This window comes from Morone saxatilis, unplaced genomic scaffold (assembly GCF_004916995.1).
Source record: "Morone saxatilis isolate NCDOM2014 unplaced genomic scaffold, NCSU_SB_2.0 Contig5, whole genome shotgun sequence".
NCBI lineage: Eukaryota > Metazoa > Chordata > Actinopteri > Moronidae > Morone > Morone saxatilis.
In genome coordinates, this window is record NW_023340095.1 from 17,215,560 (window position 1) to 17,234,679 (window position 19,120).

The 19,120-nt window shown below is 38.6% G+C and overlaps 1 protein-coding gene across 1 annotated transcript in view; it reads right to left on the reverse strand.

The window, feature by feature from the left end:
* The window catches only part of LOC118339602 (cytoplasmic protein NCK2-like), a 31,709-nt gene extending 15,966 nt beyond the window's left edge, over positions 1–15,743 (reverse strand). Inside the window, exon 1 of the mRNA XM_035677320.1 lies at positions 15,484–15,743. The gene's annotated coding sequence lies outside the window, so the exon portion shown is untranslated. The remainder of the gene's footprint in view (positions 1–15,483) is intronic.
* Between the last annotated feature and the right edge of the window lie 3,377 nt (positions 15,744–19,120).

Consider the following 19,120-nt stretch of genomic DNA (forward strand, 5'->3'; position numbering starts at 1 on the left):
TGAATCTGACTAGAGCCGCAGCTGTCTTGAAACATGTAAATAAGGTAATCAACATCACTGTAATTTCTTCTATTTTGTTTGGTTTTCCAGAGGAGACGAAATTAAGCAGCGTTTACATGAAATTAGCAACAGATAATTAGTCTATAACAATGTGATAATTATGTATCTTGGCAGTGACACCCATGTTGCTAACGAGGCTACACCACGCTGATAATGTTATTTTTATTTTCTCGATTAATCACTTAGTTGTTTGTTCCATTAAATGATACACAGTTTACGGTCACAGAGGACTAAAGCAATTAATTGAATAATTAACAACTAATTAATCGACTAATCATTGCAGCTCTATGGTAAGGATAAAGTACGGCTGGGTACTGAACTAGACTGTATTTTAATTAAGCAAGGTTAACGTTAAAATTAAACACGCATTTGAGAAGTTTGGCTTATTCTATTAAACAGCAAAAAAAAAGGCTTCGTATTGGTACTAAAACCCAGGTATTCTATTGGTTTGGTCACCTTGCCATCCCATTATTATAATCTTTACACAATAAACCATTAACACTGTGCTTACCTAAAGACATGCTGTCTGTCGAAGCAAAGTTTGAAAAAGAGATGCAACAGTGACATAACTTTTTATTCCACTCTACATGGAAGTGTAAATTCCAAGCAATACAATGCAGGCCACATGCACTAACAACCTTCAACACATGACAACACAGGGGCACCTCTGTGAGCCTGTTAATGCTGCTTTGCTTTGGTCCATGAAATGGTGTGTTTACAACTCCCATCTAGGGATGCAGAGGCAGCAGTGTTGGCGTGTGTCTTCACTTTTAAATTGTCTTGTCTCTCTCTCTCTCTCTTTCTCTCTCTCTCTCTCCTGACTGATGGATCCTGCATTTTAGTGGACTGAATAGACGGTGCATAAACCATAAAAAACAAAGTCAGCCTGATTATATTTAAGGGTCAGTTCACCCAAAACACAAAACATATATTTTCCTGACTATGCCTTGTGGTATCTAGCCATGCAGAAAGTTTTGGTTCTAGTTGCTCAGGTTTGGAGATTTCGTCCACCACCACAATACAGCGGACGTAATGGAATAGAAGCGTGTTTGTGCTGCTCACAGCAGTGAAAAATGACATTTGAAAAACTCCACAGCAATGTTTCTTTCCAGAAACGATGCCCCAGTTAGTCTGGATAATCCACAGACCTCAGTGTGGATCATTTGGATACAAGTATACACAATTACGCATGGATTAAAAAGAGTTCTAAAAACAGGAAAAACAAATCATTAGTGGGGGAAAAAAACTTTCCTTGAGCAATGGATTAAGGGGTTTTAATCTCAAACACGTAACTACACTCTCATTCAGGTAATCCTATACATTAACATTCATCTGTGGGAATCCCTGCAACCAACAAATGGCAGGAAGAGATTTTCTCCTAATGAGGTAACATGGGAGGGAAGCAACTGCACAAGCGGTGTCTACTGTGTGCAATTGGGCTGCGTACACTTTGCATCTTTGAGTTAATTCACTCTGTGCTTAATTTGTGATGAGTATGCTGTACGAGGAAATAAACTCGCAATCACCCAATGGGCTGCCAACTCCATCTTCCGGCTACCTGCTCTTTGGATAAGTTGTGAAAGAAAATGTTGTAAAATGAGGTTAGCTCATGCAGAAACACTACCTAAATAGTCCTCTGAAGCTCTCTTGCCTCCTTTTTTCTTCCCTGTGAAACACAAACCACTGTTGACTCAATCCCAGCTTGAGCTTTACCTTCTCTTTGTACCTTCTGCTCCATCGGTCTTCTATCTATTCCTCCCTCGGCTATGGGCCTGAATTATTCTCTTTGATCAAGTGCTACCTTGAGGCTCCCAAGAGAGAACAGGCTGATGTAGCAAACAGCAATGCAGAGAGACTGGTGCAACGTAATGCAGACCTGTTGAACGACTTAAACCACCATCAGCCAAGCACAAATGCAGATAATTTACTCAGGCCTTCTACAAATAGTCAACTGTTGAGTGGATGGTCAACAGTGAATATTTAGTCTGTATCACAAAAAAGAAACAGGCTTAAAGTGAATTGATAGGGCTCAGCCAACAATTATTTTCATTATTGATGTTGTTTGGTCCAGAAAATGTCAGAAAATGGTGAAGAATCACAAACTGTTTCTAACATCCAAAGCGACTTTGTCCACAACCCAAAGATATTTAGTTTACCATCACAGAGGACTAAAGAAAGCTTCACATACAAAGTTGAGAAGGTGTAGAGATATTTGGATATGTTTTCATAAAAAAATGACTCAAAATGATTACTGATTAACAAAATAGTTAATCATTTCATACTGAAACTGACTACAAACACAGTCACACCATTTTATGCTGATTCATTTATTTCACATCCTTTTTACAGTAACGGTGTGAGATAACCGTGGAGGCAGATTCATAGAACAACAGGAAACAATGTGTCACAGTTTTTGCAATTAAAAATAACCTGAACAATTAATTGAATATAAAAAAAATAACTTGCTGATTGTATGTGGATTGACTACTGAAAAAGAGTTTCTTCTCCAAAAGGTCTTTACCAAAATGTAACAGTTGAGAAGGGGAGCAAACATTTCTTCATGGTTCACTAGATTTTTGTTATTCATTTGTCATGTTTTGTTTATTATGCAAAAGTATAACTGTATAAATGTAAGCCAATCAGTGCTACAAAACATCCGTAACTCAAACACTTCAGACAGGCTTGTTTTTCAGCTAATTGAAAAGGTGAGAGTTTGCCAAATATTTTCAGGGAAGAGAAACATTTTTCTGGGACATTTTACCTTGTTATTTATTTTCCATGAGTGACTGTTATTTTCCATGACGGACTGAAAAAACACAGTCTAAATTTATCCAGGTTTTCCAAGACACATGGGAACTCTTTCTAAGCAGCGTGAGCAGAGAGTTGTAACTGGTATCCTGCTTGACTTTCTTGCGCATGTTTGTTTGTCTATGTTACATAATCCTGTGTTGATGTCAGAGGACTGGGAGACCAGAGCACTATGCTGAAACAGAAATGGCATACGTAAAAGCCACACTTCTTTTCCATGTATGGAAAACTATAGTTTAAAATGAGACCTTAAGGATGACCATCCCCCAAATACAGACAGTAAGTATGCAATTTATTTTAAAATAATGAATAGCTAACATGAAGCTGAAACTGGTTGCAAACACAACACTGACCTTTTAAGCTGATCTGGTGAACTTGTTAGCAAACACATGCTTATTTACATATCCTCCAATTACGGAGCAACACTATCATTCATTTGGAGTCGTGTTAATGTTAGCTGTGTTTCTGGTCTCTACCAACTCCTTGGGAAAATATTTGGCTCTTTAGCTGCTAAATGCTACATTCACCAGCTAGTAGCAGTCTGCCGTGTAGTGCTGAGCAGGTAGTGCACAGAGAGCTTTAGAGCTTTTTCACTGATAACAACCTTCAGCTTCAGCCAAAAACGACACAATGGGAGTGGTAAGAGTGAACCTAAAGAGTAAAGTTGTGGGCTTGACAGCTAAACAACTAAATGAAACTCTATAAAGCTCCGTAAAGCCAAGGAGAGCTGCAGCTTTAGCTGATAATTCTCTGTAGGCTCATCACTACAAGCATCCCCTTTCAAATTGTCACATTTGATGTTGTTATTATAAACATATTGATTATAGCCACTTCTCCTATTTTTTAAAACCTTTGTCTCTGGTTTCACCCTTCAAATGTTGATTTTTATTTTTTTTTATTTTTTAAATCATCTTAGCTTCTAGTGTTGAATCTCAAAATTCCCAAAATTCCAACACAAGGAATGTAACACCTGGCTAAATGCCCCTTACTATGGAAAAGAGCAGTTTTTCTTAACACCTCTAAATCATATGAACAACGTTCTTCTTTGCCCTTAAGCTGAGGGGGAAAAAAGGTAGCTCATGATGTTATCTCCATGCCATCGTGTTCATCTCTGTTCAGTGCTTTGGCTGATAATTTAAACAGTTTAAATACTTATTTTCAACCTCTGAGCTCAACTGTTCCTATTATGGTTTTCTGCACCACAGGAATTCATAGCCTGACATTTTACAATACTCTCAAATGCCACTACAGTGATTTAGTGTGGCCGGAGCATAGGATGGCCTTTCTGATTCTCTGACATGCAGATGATATCACTCCTTCAAAAGGAACCGCTTCTACAAACACTAAACCACCACATTCAGCAAGCTGCTGCCGGCAGCTCTCTGTGCACTGCTGAGGAGGTCACGCTCAAAAAAACGGTGGTTCTGCCCAGCCAAAACAGCAGATAGGGTAAATAGATGCCTTGCAGCATGTGTATATGACTGTGTGCGTGTGTGAGCAAAAAAAAGAAGAAACTCCACAGGCCAAATACTGTGTGTGTGCAGTCTTGAATTCTCAGGAGAACCCTGTGGCTCTCTGAGCTATACATCTCATAAATAAAGTAGTTTCCTTCAGATGCAGCCATGTGTGTTTGTGAGAGAATAAGAAAGACCGTGAGAGAGAGAAAGAGAGGCACAAATGGATTACAGGAGGCCTATCATATTGCTCCATTCAGCAACGGAATCAACTCCCAAGCACGCAGCAGCAGCACATTTCTGCACAAATAAATGTAGACGTAATATCTTTATAGCCTACATGTTCAAAAATACATGAAGAGGTGATTCCGCTTGATAATCTGCCTTAAAATATTTAGAGCAGGGATATTGGAATTGAGCTGTTGTTTCCAAAGCATTAATCTGTCCTCATACAGATTTCATGAGCACTGAATTATCAGCCATGATTAGCCAACCTGCTGTCCCGATGTTTGGTTCCGACTGAGGTTCAGAAAGGCTGTCACATGATTTTTGCTTGTTGTTGAACAATCTCTTTATGCACAGTTCATGAGCCAAGATAAGATCTTAGGAAAATGCATTCGAAGGACCACTGTGCAGGTTTTAGTGGCATCTAACGGGAAATGTCCAAAGCCCTATTTAGAGCCAGTGTTTGGTTTGTCCGTTCTGGCCTACTCTAGAAACCTGGTGGCTCCACACGGCAGTCTCTGGAGGGAACAACTCATTCTAAGGTAACGATTATACACTAATGAAAACATACCTATGAATATTATATTTCATTTCTGCCAATAGATCCTCCTAAATGATAAACACTGGCACGTGACGATCCTCCTAAATGATAAACACTGGACCGTTAAGATAAAAATACCCAGAGTTTATTACAGTTCCTAAAATAGGGCCGTAACAGGCCAAGGACATACAAACAATCATCGTGGTATAAAAAAAACGTTACAAGCCAATTGAGAATCAAAACATAACAGCAAGAAAGCAAGAAATCAGACAGCTACAATAGATGAGAGGAACAATTTAAGTGATTTTTGACTACAAAAACGCTGCTTAATTCTGTGGATGCAGAATGTGGGACACGTCAGGTGAGAAAAAAAAATAAAAATTTAAAAAGCCATTTATCTGGAGACTTCTTTGTAAATGCACTACAGCTGCAGATTACTCCTCCTTTAGAAGCTGCTCAGTCAGAAAACAGCCCTGCATTCAGAAAAATGCAAGAGGCTGCGTTGGTGGAGGCGTGTTGCTTCAGGTACTTGGGTGAGACAATAAAATATGATCCAGGAAGTTCAGTAATAGATCCATGAGTTTAAAAGCTTATCAGGCGGCAAAAACACTGCCTGGCAATTTATAATACTACGAGGCAGGAATTTACAATTCTGGAGAGCTGTCTGCACACTACCGGTTGTCAGATATGTAGCTACTATCACTCGCCTGTTTTGTGTTGTGTCTCGTCTTGCTCATTGTGTAATTCTGACATTGTTTAGCTCCTGCATTGTTGAAGCTGCTGAGCTGGTGGCAGGTTTTCACTGGAGTTAAATTCCATCCATATAATCCCTCCCATAATGCATGTCACAGCACTCACACACACACACACACACACAAACACACAAACACACAAACACTATTGCTCTCACTTTCTTATCCTCTGTGGGTAGTGTGGGCGCTTTTTCTTAATCATAGAGATTTCTCAATTATCTTGTAACTTAGAAACACATTAATAATTCTCTCTACAGCCTTAAGCCCTGTGAGTTATCAATGCATTTGCTCTCAAGGGATTATCATATTGATTAAAATACAATACTTTTAATTTAAGATAAGCAACTGGTCATTAAGGTTGGGCGATATGTTATATTGGCACATGCGTGTGTGCTGCGCCCCCCAAATCACTGCCCCAGTACTTTCAGCTGGGAGATGAGTGGCGAGTTTACTACGTGCGACAAGCTCTGACAATTCAGAAAATAAACTCACCAAATTTCAAGAAAGGGAAAGAACACCTATTTTCTGCATTAAACAGAAAATACAACCGTACACCTCCTGAATTCAAGTTTCTCTCTTATACCGGACTAAGACCTTGTTAAGTTCATTCAAAGCTGACAGAAACAAAATAAAACTCACCAAACTGTCTTCATTAGTCTTTCCACTGTTCCAACAATCACCAACTCTGGTGTCTAACCATCTAACAGCGTTAGAAATATTCTGGCTCTATGAACTGTCGCTGCCTCTCTGATGCCCCAGACCTCCCTCGCTCCTCTCCCAGGCTGTCCCAGCTGTGTACCCATCTTCCCAAGAGTTTGAGTTTTGTTTGGAGCCCCTGACTGTATTCCGTTGTCAAACTAGTAAAAATAAACCCTTAATTCACTGCAGTTTAATGTGAAAATACATTGGCTATATAGCTGTTTTTCCACTCACTCATTCAACATCTGTCACTGAGTGGTTCTCATTTTACAGAGGCAGACCACTGAATTAGCTAAATAAAATAACAAAAGTCACCCAACCCTACTGGCCACCCGGTGCATGCTTGCAGATCCTGTAGCCCAGAGGTTTTCACACCATGTGGCACAGAGAGCTGAGAGCGTGCATTATTTTAAATCTGCAAAACAAGCGTATTTCACTGACCCATGTCTGGTTGAAGGTGTGCATCTGAAAAAAATCAGCATCTGAAAACCTGCACAGTCCTCACCACGAGCAACTGCACAGTCACATAGATCCGATTTCAGATCACTTAACCTCATCTGGAAAGTTTTTCTTATCTCTGAAGATGAAAACTTTTTAATTTGAAACCCCACTGCTGTGTGGTGCATGCAGGGTTGGTGTTTGATAGTATTTTTGAGTTTTGAGACTAACGTTCAAAACTTGTAGGTACAATCTGAAGATGAAATGAGCAACAGGAGGTTTGCCGTTCTGATAAAATCTGTATCTAACACACTGAAATAACAATAGTAGTCTACTTCCTTTGCATACCTTACTTCAAGAGCTATCTGCTCCTTGTACTGAAGACATGGATTCAGAAATATTAAGTTGATAAGCCTAAAATATTGATGTATGAATGCTAAGTTTAACTGGGGGATTCTCACTCCTGAAACTGACGCAACACAGAAACCTAGACTGAAAGTTAAATCGGACAAATTTGAAATTTTGAAATTAAGGTTTACAATATATAGCCGATATAAAATGCGACCAATAACGTTAGTCATTTCAACCTGTTGAGGTGCAATGTCACAAAGGACCCTCGCATAGATGAAATCCTACAAATGGCACCTACCACACTTGAGGGAGGGGGGCATAGGGGAGGACAACAGAGTTAACGGTGCATAGGTAATGGGGCATTCCAAATTCGATGTAAACATGGGGAAATAAAAATAAAATCAGATAATAAAAAGGAATAAAGAGAGAATTCATAAGATCAAGGAGTAGAATTATCTCGATTTGCAGGGGCACATGGTCTGTTTCAACTGAAATTAATATTAAAATGACTGGAGTGGTACGGTTGTCGTAGCGCAGTGAATACGTCTGCCCATCACAAAATGTGAGCCGTGTGTGGGATGATACTTACATCACTCATGAAGGAAGACCCTTAACAATGTGAATCATAATGTTTACTAGAGCATCGGTGCCTTTCTAAGCATCGACGGGAATGGTGAGAGATTGTTAATGAGGCAGAACCTCAGAGGGATGAGTGTAACGTGGGCTGCGATGCTCTAAGGGGAACTTGGAACATGGACCATTCTGTGAAATACAGATAAACAAAGCCCTTGTGCTCTGGGTGAGATAACTCAATGTTTGTCTGCATACTGCCGGTTTGTGCATCAGGACAGCCAAAGGGGAAAACGTCCACTTAATTAAATCAATTAGAGCATGAAGGGCCCGCTGAAGCCTCCACTGAAAACAACATGGAACAAACTCAAACAATAGCTCAACTCTTTTCACGAGTCACAGAGACTGCAGTGATGTATGAGCTAAAGCCTTCTCTTTGTGTCACTTTTATGCATTATTAGACAATGCTAGCAAAGCACAATTGAACTGTTAATAAACCAGGCTCGCTAACCAAGCATGTGAGGGTACAGTTCATCTTCATCTGTTCTTACTAATATTTTTTAGATGTTAGGCCCATCGATCCACAATAAATAGTTTTCTTTTCTACTCCTTTTATTTATAGTGGTGAGCTAATAGCTACTACGTTATTGCTACTTCCTGCGAGCACTTTGTGATAAATGCATTATAATGTGAGGGCAGTGGTAGCAGAAGTGTTGACAATGACTCGTACAGTAAGCAAACATTACCGAGGATTTACATTTTCTGCACCTTTTGTCCAGATGTCGACTTGAAACTTTGTTATCAACGGAAGTTTAACAAAGCTTTACAAAAAGGAGAGCAGCTCAGGAAACGAGGCCTGATGTTACATCTCATTAACAACAAACTTCAGGCACCTGGAGTTAAAAACCCTACTGGAGGAGCTACGTTGTTTAGCAGGCCGGTTTTTGATGGAGCCACGCACCAGTGAAGTGGTTTGGTGAAGAGATGCAGAAGCACGTAATCAAGCTGAGGAAGACAACAGTGAGTGCATCATCGGCTCTGATTTAGCACAGCAGCTGTTTGTCAGCTCTGTATCTGTTCACAACAGCAGTACACCTACCGGACAAACTGTGTGTTATGTGTAATAGACAAAAATGTGATGAAATGTGCCTGCAGATTGCAACTAACTAAATACTGCTCTCCTTCCAAACATGTAGGAGAAACTATATAACTCAGGAAAATCACAAAAGGCCCTATCTAGAGCCCGCAGTTGGTTTGTCCATTCTGGACTACAGTAGAAACGTGGCGGTTCAATGGGGCAGACTAGATTTCTTCAATTTAATTTGTTTAGAGGCAACCAAGGTCCTGAACTTTTGTCCAAAGTTTACACTCTCCTGCTAAGACGTGTTGGATTTCACTCCTCTTTCTGTCTGTCTTCATGGCCCTAAGACCAATTTTCTGCTCTGTAACATGAACCCCATACACACTGAAGGAAAGTGTGGAAGAGATGTTGACCCTTGATTACGATTTAACGAGCAATTCTCGGCCCGAATTAATGGTCACGTTTCACTGTTGAGGGAGGAGGGGATGAATTTACAATCGCCTAAGTGATCTCCCTGAAGGAGGTTTACAGTCCCCCACTCCCCAGATCTTCTTTTGTATCACTCCATTAATTAAGAAACACTACCAGCATAAGCACCTTCACAGTTCTCCGTAGGCATCTAATGTCCTTTTCTTCTGTTTTTAAAAACACATTCTTGTGTTTCTTCATGTTTCAAATTTTTGAACTCCTTAAACTCTGTAATCACCCCCAGTGCCATCTCAGGCGTTGACGTCATCATGCACCATCCACAGATTACAAAGTCTATGGGTGTGGCTGGACCAAGCCTGTTGTAAGGCTGAGATATTGTACCACTTTACTATTACCAGCTTTACTCGCTCCCAGTTCCTTCCTTTCCTCCCTCACTCTCGCTCCTTCCCTACCCTTCATGGTCTCCCCCCACAGTGTCCCAGAGAAGGATTAGGCTCGATGCCCAGTGGTGACACAAGGACACTGGAGCCAAAAGACTGTTAGTTCAGTTGTTGGGCATGAATTAGGAACTCAAGCCGGGTGGCGAAGGAGGGAGGTGATGATAGAGATGAAGGACAGGGAGGAGAGAATGGACAAACTAAAGGAACAAAAAGGACAGACAACTGAAACTCTAAACTACTGATAAGAAGCAGAAAATAAAGTAAGGTGTAAATAGGGTTAGGAAAAGGGGCAGATGCTCATGTCTTTTTGATTTTAATATGACTATTATGACTATGACTGAAGAGTCTACAGTGTCACTAGCGGCTCTATGAGGCTGTATTTAGGAACAGTAAATGCTTACATCAGCACACTAACGTACTCACAAGTAAATTTGGCCAGCACTGTAACATGTTAGCATGGTAACATAAAAACATAGTACAGATAAAGCTGATGGAAATGTCATTAGTTTTGTCAATTTTAACTGATGATGGCGCTGGATGAGATGTCAAAGGATCACCAAAGTCATTAGAATACATCATGAACCATGAATGTTTGTACAAACGTTTATGCCTATCCATCACATAGATATTTCGCAAATAAGTGAAACCTTTGAGCCGCTAGTGGCATTATTAGAAAAATAAGCGGAGTCACCTAAATCATTAGGATTTACCCTTTTGGGCATGAGAATCTGTTCCAAATGTTATGGCACTCTATCAAACAACTTCTAACACGACCTTATGGTGGTGCTTATGGCAGCAATCCATCCCAATAGGCAGTCTTGACTGACAACGTCATCTCTGGAGCTTCACATGGCTAAAAATCCTAACAATTAGAAGATACATTATTGTGCTGCAGCGATGGGGTGTGTAGGAAATAATCAGTAATCCCAGGCAGTTATAAATTCTGAAAACAAAATACAAACAAATAAAGCAGAAAGGACACACATACTGTTCAGTGGTCACTGTGCGCCTTCTGCTTAGTATTAGCACAAATCCTCTTTCTCATCCAAGATCACGGGGTGATAGAACGCAGGTTTATTGTCATAAGTGTATGTACTGTCAGGTTTAATGGCTGGCCATTCCCCAGATTACAGATAATTACAATGACAATGGGATGACCTTTATCTAACTACCAACATGATGCTCTTTGTGATGGCTCTATAGTGCCTTTCACACGCGCTGCAACTCTGAACTTATGACATTAGTGGGGGAGCTGTATTTGAGGTCACAAACGTCTGAAGCAGTTGGACTGAACATTAAACGGACTTTAATGTCCCCTGACGGCCCATCTGTTCCTGCACTTATTAATTCCTTCTCCTCTCATAGAGAGATCAGGATTTCCTGTGGGAGGCAAACATTACTCTTTCCACAAAGCCAAAATACCAATTTTGACAATGATCTTTATTCCCTGCATGGTTTCTCCTGCTGCACTGCAGCTTCCTGGAGAACTACTCGAGATACTCCAAAAACTTCAAACTAACTACAACATTTTCCCTCATAAACATAAGAGAGGCAGCTTACCATAGGTAAATAAAAAGTTGTGTTATTTAGTTTGGGATGTGAAGACAGAAATAAAAATATTCAGCTGTGGGCATGATAAAGTGATAAAGTGGACTATAAATGTGAAAAACCTTTACTAGTCTAAAGTCTAAACACCACACTGTAATTTAGTGTTTTAACGTGACGTATAAATTTATTTTGAGTTCCCTTTCCTAGATATACTCCATTTAGTGTGGGTCATAAAATGTAAGAGGATGATGCAATCACCTGTAAACCCTTTCCTTTGCTCATTCAAATAAGACATTTCCTGGTCTTGAAATTACCAACTTAAATTATTTAACTACCAATTAAATTATTAAAGTATGAATTTTTCATACCTAAATTATAACATTCTATTGAATTTATAATTATTCTACTGCATTATGTGCAGTCCAAATATCTCTTAGTACTTTCATAGTATCTTCTACATAAACTAATAAGCCCATTCACATTCTAGTAAAAAGAGAAGTTCACATTGCAAGATAGTACTAAAAAAAGCGTACGTTTCTTGTTAATAACGTAGTATTTTTCCACCACCTCCTACTCAAAACAATAGATGAACAAAACATTGTGTGACATTTAATCACTTACAGCATGTGAAGATGAGCAGAGTAATTAGTCTCAGCTCATAAATGTGCAATCAAATACAGAGGCGGAAGAGGATTGGGTTTATTATCTCATCTGTAAAGATGTGGCTCAAATAACGGATTTGTGTGTCAAGTGTTTGACTTAAGGAGCCAACCAATAAAAGAGACACAACGCAGCTTGTTATTCAAGCAGTGTCAGTCAAAACCAAAACCGAAGCAAACAAACACCATGAATGGAAATAGGGCAACATAAGGGGAAACAAACAGGAATGTGTTTAAAATGATGAATGTTGAATAATGTCACGTTCAGTTTTAAAGCTTAACTCTGTCATCTACCAACAAGCAACACCCAAGCCCAAGCCTGCAATACCACATTGTCTATCTGTCTGTGCACATGAGGCAGCACCAACATCACCACCCTGCCCCTGTGAACTTGAAGAATATGGAAATATCATAACATTTTATTTACCTGGAATCTGCTTCTGTGTGGTCGTCGGTCAATAGTTCATACATTAAACAAACTGGACCACTGAAAATGTCGCGGCACGGTGTAAATAATGAAAGTCAAGTATTAACACCACTGTTTGTTCTTTGCTATCAGCCTGGATATGTTGTTAATCATTACATGTAGGCTGTTAAAATCACTTACACACACTTACTGTAGAGAAATTGCATGATATCGATATATTTATCATCAACTTCATTAAATGTGTTGTTGACTATTTTCCATTATGTCATAAAAAAAAATACCATAACAGTTTATGGGTGGTTTAACTTCGACTTCCTGTAGGTTAATTTTAATCTCTGTGAGGCCGGGGGAGGAAATCTCAATGACTCTACGGTTGAGTCTGAACCAACTCATCTGGAGAGCGGGGGAAGGTTCAACCCACAAGCCTTCAGTTCATTCTCTGACACCTTTGTAAGCTGTTTACCAACATTAACTTAAATGAAAGTTAAATTTAAGATTATTTTACTATTAATTCATTGTTAAGTTATTTTCTCAGTAAAAGTCAGAAAATAGTGTAAAAAAAAAATCACAAATTTCTAAAGCCTAAGGTGGGATGTTTTAAAATGTCTTAATTAACAGTCCGAAACCACAAAATGTTCAATTCACAAAGCTGTTAAAGAGAGAAAATAAATTAATTATTTTCTTCTGTGAGTTGACTAATAATATAAATTGTTTCAGCTCTACAGGAAATGCCTTACTTTTACTTTTAGATAACAATTAAACGACTTATCATCAATTAACTGAGGGCAATTTTTAAAAAGCTTCCAGGAGCAGACGCAGCCTAACAGACATACAACAACTATAGGTGTATCAGTGTTTTTGGACTATTGTACTAACTGTTAACTGTCAACTCTTAATCATCCTCTTTTCTTGTGCCGAGTATCGACCTCTCGATAAATACCTTACATAAGGCCAAACCTTATTGTGAAGGAAAATAAATACAGAAGAGGGAAGGGCTGCAGCTAGCCATAATTTTCATTATTGATTAATCTACTGATGCCCTTCTGATTAATAGGTCAATTGTTTGGTGTATGAAATGTCACAAAAATACCCAGCACAAGTACTCCCAGCCCAGTTATAGCCTGTTGTCTTAATGCTTATTTGGTCAGACTCGCATATATTCTGTTTACTGTCATACTGACGAAGGAAAACGCCAAATACAAACTGAGAAGCTGGAACGAGATTACTGTTTTTGCATTGTTTCAGATTTACTAATCAGGGTTTATCAAGAAAATGTAGTGGAGTATAAATACTCAAATAATGTACAGTAATTAAGTAAATGTAATGTTGTTACTTTCCAAAACTGATATCAGGGGCTGTCTAATAAAAACCTTCTTATTCAGTGAGCAGTAAATCATGATTGTGATTCTAGATGATCTTTAAATTTCGTTTAACGAAATCAAAACCAGGATGGACGATTCTCACAAAAATGTTTCTCTCCACCGACTTGTGCTTCAAAGAGGACGTAGTGTAGGTTCCCAGTAACCTGCAGCAGCAGCGCTACTTCTTAACTTGAATCAGAGAAGTATCGCGGTTCTTTGATGGACCGTCGCTGTCTGCCATCGCTACGGTTATCTCACGGTTTGAGCTGCTGATATTTATCCATATGATGCATGAGTGACACTGCATGGACAGGCACCTTTTTATTTCCCTTCTGTGACATCAACACGCAGCCTTTCAGTATCAATTATGTATTACAGCAGATGTTTGAATTGTAAATGACAGTTTCCAGAGCAGAACGCTGTTGATCTGTTGACCTATACAAGATTTGAGTCCAACAATTGTAAAGTCGTCAAAGCTGGGGGGAAAAAGGGGAGTTTTAAATTGTAAACTGCATCAAAAGTCAAATCGCATCAAGGACACACCTAGTAAAACAAACCCTTCTAGCTTTAGTCTGGTTTCAACAATGCTGAAAATGAAACGAGCATTTTAAAACACATTTTAGGAGAGTTCTTCACTCATGACGTAATTAAAGTTAGTTTCTGTACTACAGGCCCAGCAGTGTTTTGTTGCACCTGCCCTCCACATACCTGCCATTGCTGTGCAAACCTTGTCCTACACTCTGGTTACCATGGTTCCCTTAACAGAAGGCGTGTTTGCAGAAAAGGTGTGCCATGAAAGTGTACCTGCACCTTAAAGCAACCTGAGTCATTGCACAACACACACACGAAAAAAAAAAAAAACACCTTTCTTCCCGCCTGTTGAACCAATTATCGGACACTTCCATGTGCAACTACTCCAGCTCCCCATCACCCTGGCAGTGATGGGGAGGATGTGTGCTGTAGTTACCACGAAGAGCCACTAGAAACATTGACAAGCTCGGCATGAGGCACCAGTCGCCAATCTGTGGTGTTTTGGCAATGTGGTTCATTGTGTAAGCGACTGCGGATTTTAACACAAACTCTACACGCCACTCTAGGAAGGACAATGGACACATGACCAAATGTGTGGATTAAAGTAAGAAAATAAAAAAGGAGAGAAATGGAGAAAATAAGTCAAACAATACAGACGTCTTGGGAGGAACAGACCTGCTTGTGGATCGCTGTGGTAGCCTTTCGTTCGCTTACAGGCCTTTATGAAGTGGTCCCGTGTAAATGCTACAGAAACCGGGTGAGTGGGCACATTTAAACTACCTGCTTTAAGTTGGAAGAGTGAACCACTGAGCCGCGCACAGCGAGATATTTAATGGCAACAAGAACAAACGCAAAGGCTCGCCGAGGTCCTAGCACCAGGTCTAGTTAAAGCACATCTGAGTGGACAAAGACCCAGCGACAAATCCACAAAGTGAGAGGAGAGAGCTTCGGTTTTTTTTGTTTTTTTTACACCAACTTTTACGACTGTTTGAGAGGAAACCTTTCGTGAACGCGTTCAACAAAAAGAGACATTTTCCACTTGAGCGGGTAAAGTAGCCCGTCCAAGTGCACCAACTTACACAGTTCATCTGCGGTTACAGGAGGCTTACCTTAGTGTTCACTCCAGTGAGAATGGGCAACAGCGACACTCTCCACAATAAAGACCCCCCCGCACCCAAACTACAAGTGACTAACCGCGCGTAAAAGCCACACAAACCACCATTAAATCCTCCTATATCCTCCGGTTTCACAAATATTCTTTCTTTTTTTAAAACATGGGCTGACCATGTACTGCTCGACCTATCCTCGCTTGTTTTTCTGTCGCAGGCTGGCGGACTGCCTCCACATCGATCACTCGCATCAAGCCCGGTCCCGGTGAACAGCCGGCTTCCGTTCTCAGATTTCAAAATAAAAGAGCATTTGGGGGAAAAGATTTCTGTTGTGTTTTTACACTGACTGCTTCAACAGCTCGACATAGCAGTAATATTTAAAAAAAAAAAGCACTGTGTCACCAGAAGTCGGCATAGTGGTGGAAGAAGTATTCACAGAATAGCTAATGTCTGTAAAGTAAATGACCTGTATAAAGGTATGTAACTGACTCTTAAACCCACCCTGTGTATATGCATTACATTAATGCACTTCTTCATTATATGTCCCACTATTATGCACATTTCTTTACAGCTCTTTACTTATTTATTTAAGTATCGGGACATTTTGTACATATTCTCTCACTCTTTATATTTGTATATAGTGGCTCCTTTTATTATTTTCTCTATTTTTTAAATCCTATTTATATTTGTCTACACTTGATTGTGATTCTTATGCAACAATGTACCGAGGCAAATTTCTCTTATGTGAAAACTTACTAATTAAAATCCTTTTTTTATTTTAAAATCCTTAACTATAAAAAGGCACTAATTATGCAGGCAGAATGATAGTAATAATAATATTAAACTTTACTTACTTAACACCTTTGAAAACAATGTCACAAAGTGTTTTGCAAAGGAAAAAGTAAATCAAAACAAATCCATACCACAACTACTTTTAGAGTTGTATCATTATAAATGATATTATTGGATTATTATTACAGATGCATTCAAGTATTTAAGCATCAAGTATTCATGTATCATATATATACAGAAACAAGCATAAATCATCAGTCTTATGATTATCTTAAGTTTCATAAATATAAATTCACCAACAAATGGCTTTTTTTGTTTTGCATGAAGAATGTTAACAGTATTTAAAGACCATTAAATTGTGCACTAAAGCTGTAATTACTGCCAATAATGTTGCTCAATGTATTTACTTACCCTCTATTATTATTTTGTATTCATTTATTATCATTTATGTATCACTTAACTTTCTCTTTTATTACTTAATTGATATTATTATCTGTGTATTTTCTCTGTACTGTGCTGTTTACTCTCCCTGGTACTTTGTTCTATTCAACAGTTATTGGAGAGAAAATAAACTGTAATTTTGGAGGAACATCACTCAGTTTCCGGTGTGATCCGTCTGTCCTCGCTCAGCTTGATCGCCGGTCCCGTTGGTGACGTCACCAATGCCGGGACTAGTACAGGACAACGCCAGAGGAACAGGGACCGACTCCGGGGGACTTTACCGCCCCTCACTGATGACAACTGGAAGTTTGCTTTTTTGTTCTGTGTTTTTAAATACAAGTGATTGTTTGTGAACTCATAAAGGCCAACCCGCCTCTCTTTGAGTCAACATATTCTTCCATTCATGAATTCAATGAGTCATTTAGCAGTGTTTAATAAACATCGTTTATTTACAGACTACAGACTATTTACCTACTGAAGAGTGTGTCAAGAATGTTGTCATTTTACACAACAAACACAAAAAACAACATCATTAGATCATATTCAACCTACATTGTAAAATATATTCGTTCACGTACTAAATGGACCTCAGTGTGGCTCATGAATGACCTTTCAAACTCACATTATGTTATTTCCCAAATTGTGTAACATCTGACATAAATATTAGCCCACACAAGACAGCTCAGTCTTAACGAGATTCTTCCACCAATGTTAAAATATATTCAATTAAGATAAGATCAACGTTATTCTTCCCACACAAGAAAATTGAAGAAGTGCATGAAATACAAATGAAGTGGATAGTACAGATAAGGGGAAGTAAAACTAGAATACAAAATGAGCGCACTCTATAATCTATTATTTGACACCATATAGAGTAATATCCATGAAGCAGTATTGTTATATAACACAAATACAATAAATCAATACAAAAAGTCATTTTTGCTATACTTGTACACTGATGTCATATCTAAAAAAGAAACTAGATGTCAAGATGTCCAGATAAAATGTGTACAGAAGGTTTAAATAAGACTTTTGAACTTATTATTATCAGAGAGAAATTATATTTAGCCTGACTGAGATCTTGGTTGCTTGTTTTCATATTTGTTGTCAGTGACATTTAAGCTGAAATACATTGTAGTATATTATGGTAGGATTGATCAGCTTTACATGTTTCCTGAAAAGATGAGTGTTGGATGAGTAAACCTTGAGCTTGTAGCTAGTGACAGTGAGTCACTGGTAACATGTGAACAGGTTATATTTATTTAGAACTTGGTAAAAATGAGTCAATCCTACTTGGGAATTAAAAAGACATATTCCAATAAGATCAATGTTTGGAGGAAAAATGAATCATAAAGTAATGTTGATTGACTGTTGACTCAGGAAGGCAGTCAAAATATTGTCCAAATGTATCAATGAATGTATGTTTCTGTCCCAGTTTGTTTTATATTTTTTTTTGGCATCATGTAAAATGAAATATCTTAACTTTTATTATTAAGTCTGTGATAAATAAAAAATACAAACATTAATACATTAGTGAGAAACAGCATCATTTAGACGATGCAGCTGTGAGCTTTTGACTGTCTGTCTTGATGTTTTTTGTCATTTTTTGTATTTCCTCTTTTACTTAATCTTTTTAAAATCTGTTTTTATGATGATAGTTTATCTATCAAATCCAATACATGAAGTAGTAAGTCAATAATACATTTTTTTTTCAAAGTGAATTTAAAAACGAAAAACGGAAAAGTGCTAACCAAAATTTGTATTTCATGATATAAACGTTCACATGAATTACAGTCTCCCACCACTCAAACAGTTTGATGTTTGATCCTCACTGTCACTGTGAAGAGTGATGAATGTGTAGAGTTTGACACTATGGGGGTGATTCCTACGACCATGATTTGTGACATCACATAGTTAGGAATTTACAGTGATGTAGGAGCCACTTGTGTCAGCAGGAACACTTGACTGAATCATATCCTGATATATGCCTCCTCATCCACTACACACCAAAATGAGTCTGGATCCAGCTCATCACATACACATACTGTCATAGCCACAATCTCCCATTTCACTAATGTCTCTCATTATTCATCCATTTAACAGTTCAGTAGGGAGAGGTACACTCTTGCAGATTCATTCAGTTGTTCCTTGTTCCACAGCGCCTCCACATGTCTAATCTTTATTCCTACACCGTGAAGGGGAGCAATGAAATGTAAACCTGTTCTTTTTTTATTCTCAACTGAGATTTTGAGATGTGAAGAAAATGGAAGGCTGAGGGCAAAACAACACTTTTATTTCTAAAGTAAAACGTAAAAAAGTCCTATCAATTAAAGTTTCTTGCACAGATATTTGACTCAAGTATTGAGTTTTCTATCACAAGGGGGCAGAGCAGCCCTGGCAGGAA